Source organism: Garra rufa, chromosome 14 (assembly GCF_049309525.1).
Source record: "Garra rufa chromosome 14, GarRuf1.0, whole genome shotgun sequence".
NCBI classification, from domain to species: domain Eukaryota; kingdom Metazoa; phylum Chordata; class Actinopteri; order Cypriniformes; family Cyprinidae; genus Garra; species Garra rufa.
Genome location: NC_133374.1, coordinates 22408143 through 22418469, shown reverse-complemented (window position 1 = coordinate 22418469; position 10327 = coordinate 22408143).

The window sequence follows — 10327 nt, the reverse complement described above, 5'->3', positions numbered from 1 at the left end:
TGAGTAACATTGTTCATCATAAGACTTGGTCACAAGGATCAATTTCATAGTGATTTTGGTGCCACTTTTGGAGCTTAAAGGCATAGTTCACCCAAAAAATTAAATTACCCCATGATTTACTCAACCTCAAGCCATTCTATGTGTATATGACTTTCTTTTTTCAGACAAATGCAATCAGAGTTATATTTAAAAATGTCCTGGCTCTTCCAAGCTTAATAATGGCATTGAATGGCTGTTAAGGTATTGAAGTCTAATAAAGTGCATCCATCCATCATGCTAGTCTCACGAGAACCAAGTTTTGTTTACAGCAAAGGAAAACCGGTCCCCCCTTATATCGCTTATATTGAAATCCTCCAACATTTTTCTTTACAAATCCTTGTTTTGTACTTCTTAGTCATAACTTTTGTTTTGTTTGGCTCTCTCCAATGCATTTCTGCATTTGTCTATATCATCCGAATTAACTCTCTTGTGAACATGCGAACAACAGTTAAGATAGAGATTATGGTTTATTACGTTTTAAATTGAGATATTGTCCTTACACAAACGCATCGATTCACCTCAGAAGGCCTTTATTAACCCCCCGGAACCATGTGGAGTACTTTTTATGATAGATGGATGCACTTTATTGGACTTTAAAATCTCAACAGCCATTCACTGCCATTGTAAAGCTTGGAAAAGCCTGGACATATTTTTAAGGGGAGACACTGCAGACAAAAAAGGCTGTTTTTTATGGACCTATCAAATTTGAGATTTTCGGCTTTCTGTTTTTTCATAAAGTGTGCTTTCAGACTAGTGGAAAGAAACCATCCAAAAACACTGTTTAGTGTTTCTTTTATAGCACTTTATTTATTTGTGTCAATAGATTTCAATTACAATACATATTTTTAAGGCTGTTTTCTCAAAATGAGTTTTTTCTCCTACACTGAGCCATAAAATTCGACTTTAGTAGCACTTCAGTACACACCAAACTTTACATTTTTATTCCTGTCTATATCCTGAAAGTTTTTATTGAGGGATTTGTTCATATATAATTTACTTGATTTTATACAACATTTTATTCCCCCAAAAATGGTAAAAAAATATAGTGTTTCCTGTCTGCTCTAAGTTTTTTTCTGAATTATGGCACAACGAAATGAGATACACAAAATTCCCTCTGTAAAAACTTTTGGCTCTAATATGTCAAAAAAAAAAATTAAACAAGAATTTTGAAACTGACTTCATCCACTGTTTAGATTTTTGTACTAGAAATGTATGCAAATTAGTGCTTATTTCATTAAATAATACCTCATTTGCATATTTAAACCTAACGCTTTAGAAAACTTGCAATACAAAAAATGTTTGCAATTATCAGTGTAATCAATCAATTGGGTAAGTAAGGTTTTAACTATTAGTTAATTTGTTTTACCTTATTTGCCTGCAGTGTCTCACCTTAATGTAACTCTTTCATCTGAAAGAAGAAAGTCATATACACCCAGGATGGCTTGAGGATGAGTAAATCATGGGGTAATTTTGATTTTTAAGTGAACTATCTCTTTAACCAACTAATTTTGTGATTTTACGATGTAATTAGTATGTACAAGGTCAAACCCAACAAATTAGCCACCAAGTTGCCAAAATGTAATTTTTTTTTAAAAATTGCCTTGTGAGTTGGCTTAACAGATGGGACTATTAACTGTCATTGTGTGAAAAAATGTTTTGTCCTCAATTTTGTTTTACATAACCACTTTAGGGTTAGGGAACGGCATGATGGTGAATAAATAATGACCAAGCTTTCATCTCTGTGTGAACTTTTCCTTTAAGGAGACGAGGAGGAGTGGGACCAGCAGTGTTACTGGCACAGCGAGCTTAAGGCCGTGCTGAACCGAGCGAGCGTGTCCATGGAGAGACTGCGCAGGGACCGGGATCAGCTGTCGAAACAGGAAATGCAGCATCTGGTCAGCTTGTTTTCAACAATGATACATAAAAACACACTCTCGCCCTCAGACAGAAACATACAATGCTGACAGCGGTCTGTTGAGCTCATTACTGTCGTTAAACAGCTGAATGAGCAAATCAATGCATTGGAAGCTTGATATCCTTCATGTGGCTATTGGTGCGATCACCAATATTCTGCCTTTGCACTGTCCGTTTTCCAGTTTGATGGAGTGTGGTCCGGGATGAATAACACTGTGTCTTGTGATTATCACAGGATGGGGAACTGAGGGAGCAGCAACTGTGGGAGCAATTAATGCAGAGACAAGCAGAGCTGGATGCTGTGCTTTCGTCTCTCCGCTGTGCTCGTCAGGTCTGCCAGCTGCGTGCTGACACCGCGCAGGTAACACGTGCCGGAGGCCAGACGTGCAATATACCCTCATGACACTGACTGATAATGGTGTAGTGATGTCCTTGGTTTACCTTTAACTGTTTGGTATCTATTGGGCACAATTAGGAACGTTGTAGCAGACTTTATTTCACCTGACAGGTTACTGAATTGAGTCTTTTCCTCTAGTCTTTGGTTTCTGGCACATTCTGGTATAAGGATTTTGGCGTGCTGCAGCCCAAGGGTGTCAGAAACCCTCTGAAAGTAATAGCCATGACTCAGCAGAAAATCCTTCCTCGGCTTGAACGTCTTATTCAGCTGTTGGAGGAAACCAAAGCACTTGGCCAGTCAACCAGCACGCAGCAGCAGAGCTCTGGTATAATATTCTCATTTAAATGCCTTATTATAGAAACGATAATCATGCTTTTGTGTCAGCTGCGAAATGTTTCTCAAAAAGGGAAGCAGGCGTTCGGCCGAGACAGTGCTTCCAGAGCGTGGACTGAATCTGTGTCTGTTGTGAAAGGTATTTTTTAATGCACGGAGAATAAATAGTTAGATTGTGGTTGTCAGCCTGTAGAATTTCACCGCTGTGTTTGTGTCTCCTGCTGCGCCAGGTGTCTCAACTCAGTCCTTTAAAGATCAAATGAAGGCTCCGTCTGCGAGTGAACAGAATGCCACGGTGCCCTCTCTTCCTCTGTCAAAACCATCTTACGCTCAGAAAAGCCAGGAAAAAACACAGCTGAACCTTAGCCAGGGTGACGAGGCTGTCTTAAGTTGGAGATGTTACCAGCATCCTCATTTCAGGTCATGACATGATGTTCTCTCTTGTTCCATTTAGATGTCCGATCTCTCCGGGAACCTGGTCCGTCCGCACATATCAGTGTCCCACAGCTAGCAGGTCAGAGCGTTTTACTTGAGAGCTGTGAGATGAACCAGTGTGTGTTTAAGACTCACAGGTTCTTTTAACCTTGAAGGTCACGTTTTAACTTCAGGAAAACATTGACATGAAAATGTGATGTGCTTTACCACATGACTAAAGTAGTTAGTAATGGGGCTATTAGCGTGTTTTCTAAGGCAGTTATCATAATTTCTATACTTTGGGAAATACAGTTCAAAACTCTACATATACCTTGCAGAATTATTTAGTAGGTAAGTAGGAGGGATCATACAGTATGTTATTTTTTATTTAGCACCGACCTGAATAAGATATTTCACATAAAAGATGTTTACATATAGTCCACAACTATGAAAATCATAGTTAAATTTATAAAAATGACCCTGTTCAAAAGTTTACATACACTCGATTCTTAAAACTGTGTTGTTTCCTGAACAATCCACAGCACTGTGTGTGTGTGTGTGTGTGTGTGTGTGTGTGTGTGTTTTTTTTTTTTTTTTAGTGATAGTTGTTCATGAGTCCATTGTTTGTCCTGAACAGTTAAACTCCCCGCTGTTCTTCAGAAAAATTCTTCAGGTCCCACAAATTCTTTTTTTTTGTGTATTTGAACCCTTTCCAACAATGACTGTATGATTTTGAGATCCATATTTTCACACTGAGGACAACTGAGGGACTCATATGCAACTATTACAGAAGGTTCAGAAGCAAACACAATGCATTAAGAGCCAGGAGGTGAAAACTTTTTGAATTTGAAGATCAGGGTACATTTAACTTTTGTCTTCTGGGAAACATGTATCTTCTGTAGCTTCTGAAGAGCGGTACTAAATTAAATAAATAAGACATTTAGGCAAAAAAATTAAAATGTACACATTTTCATTCTGTTCAAAAGTTTACACACCCAGGTCTTAATGCATCATTTTTCCTTCTGAAGCATCAGTGAAAGTTTGAACTTTCTGTAATAGTTGCATCAGTCTCAAAATCATACAGTCATTGTTTCAGAGGATTCAAATACACAAAAATGCTGAAAAACCAAAGAATTTGTGGGACCTAAAGGACTTTTCAGAAGAACAGTTTAACTGTTCAGGACAAACAAGGACAAACAAACAATAACAACTATCACTGAACAAAAAACACAGATGTGGATCATTTAGGTAACCGTATTTAGTTTATGTAAACTTTTGAACAGGGTCATTCTTATAAATTTAACTATTATTCTCTCTTGTGGACTAAATGTAAATGTCTTTTATGTGAAATATCTTATTCAGGTCAGTACTAAATAAAAAAATAACATGCATTTTGCATGGTCTGTATGATCTCTTATTTTGGTAAAGTAATTAAAATTTTGCAGATTCTGCAAGGTGTATGTAAACTTTTGACTCCAACTGTGTATATTATACTTGGATACAATAATAAATTTGTTTTCTATACTTGCTCATACTTAAGTCCATCACTTAAGTCTATTCCAAGATCTAGTCGAGCTAGTCGAGAACAGCTCATTTGAGTCCAAGTCCAGGCTGAGTTGAAATGCTCCTGATAGTCTTGGACTTGGACTTGAGATTGAATCCAGTCATGTCTGGACTCGAGTACTGCAATGCTGCCATTTTTTCCTACATGCATGAATCGTACCTCCCTCAAATAATGCTGTTTGTTGGGGAGCAGTGTGAGACAATAAAGTGGCCCAAAAAACATTGAAAAAGGGAGTCACATCTAGGGCCAGAGTGTTAGAAAAAAACACAACATGAATTACATTTTAGTAACTTGGCGTTGTGGTGTCAAATTTTGAGCCGGAAAGAGCTGCTCACATTTTCTTTAAGGAGAACTTGTGTTTTGTATGGCATGATACAACGTAAATGATGTCTCTTACTGAAATATGTAGTAGAAAACCCATGAAAGATTTACGTTATTTAAAAAATCCTCATTGTGTTATACATATTTTAGACTATGGGGGGCGGCATAAAATATATACATGTATCTAATAGAATAACATATAACAAATCTTTCATGGTTTTTCTACTACATTATTCAGTAAGAGACATCATTCATGTTAAATTTATGTTATGTTAAATTTAAGGTAAATGCTAAGAAGCATGATGGCAAAAAAAAAAAAAAAAAGATTTTAATCTTTGTTTTATTGGTGTTCTATATTTGTTTTATGGTGTTGCAGAGGAAGGCTGGTCCAGACTAGTAGCGCTATCTCCTCTTTTCCAGCTGATGAAGGAAGTGGAGCAGCAGCTCAGGGATAGTGCCAGAGATAGAGGCCTTCTCAAGATCCAGCCCCCGGGTCAGGCTCTAATTATCACCACTGAAACGTGCAATCTGAACTCATCAAAACTGCAAAGTCATTAGTGTAGCAACAGATGACTTAAAGCCACGAGAACCATCACGTACATGTCAGTGTGGGAATAGAACTTGAGCTTTATTTTTAGTAGCTTTTTAAGGTTAAGGGGCTGTGTTATAACTTAATACTCATGTGATAATGTAATCAATTAACAGATTTATTTTTTGTTAAAGTTTGCAAAGATGTAGTGATCAGAGTCTGACACATTAAATGGTGTGTGTTGGTACATGCATTCAGGTGCGGGCCGGTCATTTATGGACTTCATGGATGCCCAGTGGGAGTGTGAGGGGGAGCTGATTCAAGTGAGCTCTGAAACACTCAACCCACGACAGCTTCTGCTCCACCAGCATGGACAATTTCTCCTCCAGCACCTCCACTTACATAAAATGGTCTGGATCTGTCTGTCTTTTCTCACTTGCTTTTATGTTCTCATAGTGTTGGGAGTGACTAACAAAATGTAACTACAACACTGATTCAAATACAATTTTCAGCTCACAGCTTTGCTTTCCTCATCCTAGATACCATCAGTAACCCTCCAGCTGGCTTCTGCTCTTCCTTTCAATGATTACCATAACAATGCTTTCCGCAACTCTTTCTATTATCAGGTATTTCTACACTTGGATGTATTGAACCTTCTACAGTTGAAGTTTACATACACCTTGCAGAATCTGCAAAAAGTGAATTATTTTACCAAAATATCAGGGATCATACAAAATGCATGTTATGTTTTATTTAGTACTGACCTGAATAAGATATTTTACATAAAATAAATTTACATATAGTCCACAAGAGACAATAATGAATAAATGACCCCGTTCAAAAGTTTACATACACTTGATTCTTTGGTTTTTCTGCATTTTTGTGTATTTGAACCCTTTTCAACAATGACTGTATGATTTTGAGATCCATCTTTTCACACTGAGGACAACTGAGGGACTCATATGCAAGTATTACAGAAGGTTCAAACGCTCACTGATGCTTCAGAAGGAAACACAATGCTTTAAGAGCTGGGGGTGAAAACTTTTTGAATTTGAAGGTCAGGGTAAATTTAACTCATTGTGTCTTCTGGGGAACTTGTAAGTATCTTCTGTAGCTTCTGAAGTGCAGTACTAAATGAAAAATATGATATTTAGGCAAAATAAGAAAAATTTACACATCATCATTCTGTTCAAAAGTTTTCACCCCTGGCTCTTAACTCATCTTTTTCGTTTTTCCTCATTGAAGCATCAGTGAGCATTTGAACCTTCTGTAATAGTTGCACTTGAGTTTCAGGACAAACAAGGGATGAACAACTATCACCAAACAGCTGTGGATTATTCAGGTAACAACACAGGATTAAGTGTATGTAAACTTTTAAAATTCAACTATTATTTTCTCTTGTGGACTATATGTAAGCGTCTTCTATGTGAAATATCTTTTTCAGGGCAGTACTAAATAAAAAAGAATATGCATTTTGTGTGATCCCTCTTTTGGTAAAATACGTAACAATTTGCAGATACTGCAAGGTGTATGTAAACTTCTGACTTCAACTGTATATAAAGAAGATATGACAAGTTATTAATAATTTACCAAACTTTGAGAAGTGATAATTAGCCCCACTTTCTCTGTGATATAATTGGTCTCACAGCTAGTTTGTTTGCACTAGGTTAAATGCCTCCATTTGTCAGTCACCGGGTGAGCGATAATTAATTCATGTTAAGCGCACTTATTTTTCTGTCATACAAACCCCTGTGCACTTAGCACTTCCTATGTCTTCAGGAGGGACAGAGGACTCTGTTTGTTCGCAGTCAGAGGTTGCAATCAGTGGGTGGCCTCTCTCTACTGCTCATGCACTGTGCTGCACACATTTCCACTGGCCAGATGAGAACCGACTCCACTCCCGCCTTCCAAAGGGCCTTTTTCAAGGTGGTATTAGCAACTACCCCAGCCTGAACAAGCCAAGAATGTGCTAATAGAGTCCTTCTTATAGACATCATGTCCCCTTCTCCAGGTTTTACAGGTGGGCCTAAGTGAGTTGTTCCATGCCAGACTGGGACAAACTGTTAGTCCAGATGATGAGAGGACGAAAGATTTGCAGTCTCCCGATGGCCTTCTGCTGGAAAGAGTACAGAAGTCAAGTCCTGGGATTTTCTCCAAGGATGTAAGTTTGATTTATTTCGCATATTCACCCCTCACATTCTCCGTAGCTGTTGCCAAGTAATTCACAGGGATGTAGCAGATGCCGTAGGATCAGATTGATGTGGCAGAAGTAATACTCGTCGGAGTGTGAGATTTCGGATGTGTGCTGTTTTCTGGGCAGGAGGTTTTGGGATGTCTGCGCAAATACAGAGAGGCTTCAGTGTTCCGGCAGGTCGAGAGTCTCCTGAAAGAGTCTCCTAAGAGCCTGGAGATCAACCACCTAAACACTGACCTGTCACTCAACGATGACCCAGACAGCCAAGACGCTGCTCATCCATGAGCTGACAATTTAACTTTGAACAGCGCTGCCTTTCTGACAGTGATGAATCCAGCTTTCAAAGGCATGTTATATGCTGCGAGGCAGCTGATCGCCTCATCGCCTTGGATGGTAACGGCTCCTGGATCGAGTTAGAGCATCTAGTTTTGCTTGCGGTGGTGACCGAACACAGCTAGAAAACTACTTTCTTGTACAAAAGAACATTAAAATGTGAAATATCTCCAATAACTGCATAGGTCCAACAAGCAGAACTTGATTTAATCCAGTTTTAATGTAGTTTTCGAGGATAAGAATGTTACATAATGTTGGTATCTTCCTAATCTGACTACTTTCTATCCAAAAATGAAAATCACCCCATGGTTTACTCACCCTCACGCCATGTTAGTTGTATATGACTTTCTTCTTTCAGACAAATACAGTCAGAGCTATATTAAAAATGTCCTGACTCTTCCAAGCTTTATAACAGCAGTGAATGGGTGTTGAGATTTTGAAGCCCAATAAAGTGCATCCATCCATCATAAAAAGTACTCTGCACAGCTGTGGGGGTTAATAAAGGCCTTCTGAAGTAAACTGATGCATTTGTGTAAAAAAATTACCCATATTTAAAACCGTAATCTTTAGCATCTGCTGTCATATGCGCATTCACGAGAGAATATCGCTCCAGCGGATGCGACAGTTAGCGGAAGCTAGAGATTAAGGTTTATAAAGATTTAAATATTAATATTTTTCTTACACAAATGCATCGATTCACTTCAGAAGGCCTTTATTTACTCCTCTGAGTCTTAAGGAAGGGACACACCAAGCCGACGATCGGCCGTCTGGCCTCGTCGGGCAGTTGGTGGGCGTCGGTGTGTATATCTCCTCACGCATGCGCAGAAAGCACCTTCTAGTTTGTAGTCGGGTGTCATCAGTTCGGTGTGTTCGAGCTCAGTTTAATTGCCCAGACGCCCGCAGACGCAGCCGACTAGAGTCGACAAGACGGTCGGCTTTCGTCGGCGCTAGTTGGTTGGCGTCGGGTTGGTGTGTCCAGGGCTTTATGTTTTGTCTTGTTTCAAGCCAAAATATCTAAAAATTCTTAAATCTAGGAGGAGTTTTTTGTAGTAATTCAGTTAATTAAGTGAGTTTTTGCTTGAAACAAGCAAAATAATCTGCCAATGGGGTAAACTAAATAATCTAGTTGTCTGCTTGAAAAAAATATTTAGTTTACCCTATTGGCAGATTATTTAGCTTGTTTTAAGCAAAAACTCACTTAATTTTTAATTTTGACAACAATTTTTACATGTCGAGAAAATCCTTCTTTATTTAAGAATTGTGATATTTTGGCTGGAAACAAGACAAAAAAATTAAGTAATAAACTTTTTTTTTTTTGCAGTGTTAAACATCTCAACACCCATTCACTGCCATTATAAAGCTTGAAAGCGCCAGGATTTTAAAAATAACTCTGATTGTATTCATCTGAAAGAAGAAAGTCATATACACCAAGGATGGCTTGAGAGTGAGCGTGAACTCTCCCTTTAAATTTATCAATTAACTTATTGACTATAAATTTAAATTTGACCAATTTTACAGTCATGACCCAGCAGTTAGGACTCATTGTATTAGATTATGACTAAAATAAAAAGAAACACAAGCATTTACAGAATATATAGTGAAATAATGGCATGAGCTTTGAGTTTGAAATAGATTTAATAATGCAAAATGCTCAGGGCAGAATTATAATGATGACATTTTTAAGGAAGCAACATAAACACTATCTCTGTTTCGTTTTGTTTACTATAAAAGAGTGTAAGACAGTCCATCTACACTTCACGGGTGTCTCAGAATGCAGGTTTAACAGTCTTGTTTACCGAATACTTATACGCATATGCTATTGTACTCATTATTTTGTCTTGCACTGTCTTGTTTGATTGCATTTTATGTATTTATAGTGGTGGTTTTCTGCTATTCACATTTGATACAGCTGCTATTTTGTGCCTGAATGTCCCTCTGGGGATCAATAAAGTATGTTTATCTAGAGTTACAACAGGAAATGGAAAGGAACAATAAAACATTTTTGTATCTGTTTAACTGTGCCTGCTTTTGCATTACATCTCAGTCGTTGTTCATATTCATGAATACGTTGGAGCACCTTCATCTTTCTATAAACCCTCAACATAAACTACATCTCTGGTTTTATACATGTCAACAGTAATTCAAAGTTATGCTCTGAAAGAACGAGTGTTGTTGTGTCCTTGTACAAGGGCATGGTGATGTTTCTCAACCTTCTGTTGAGAAAACATTGGATATAACTAAATAAGTAAGTTTAAAATGAAAAATAGAAGATTTTTGACAGTGTTTTGG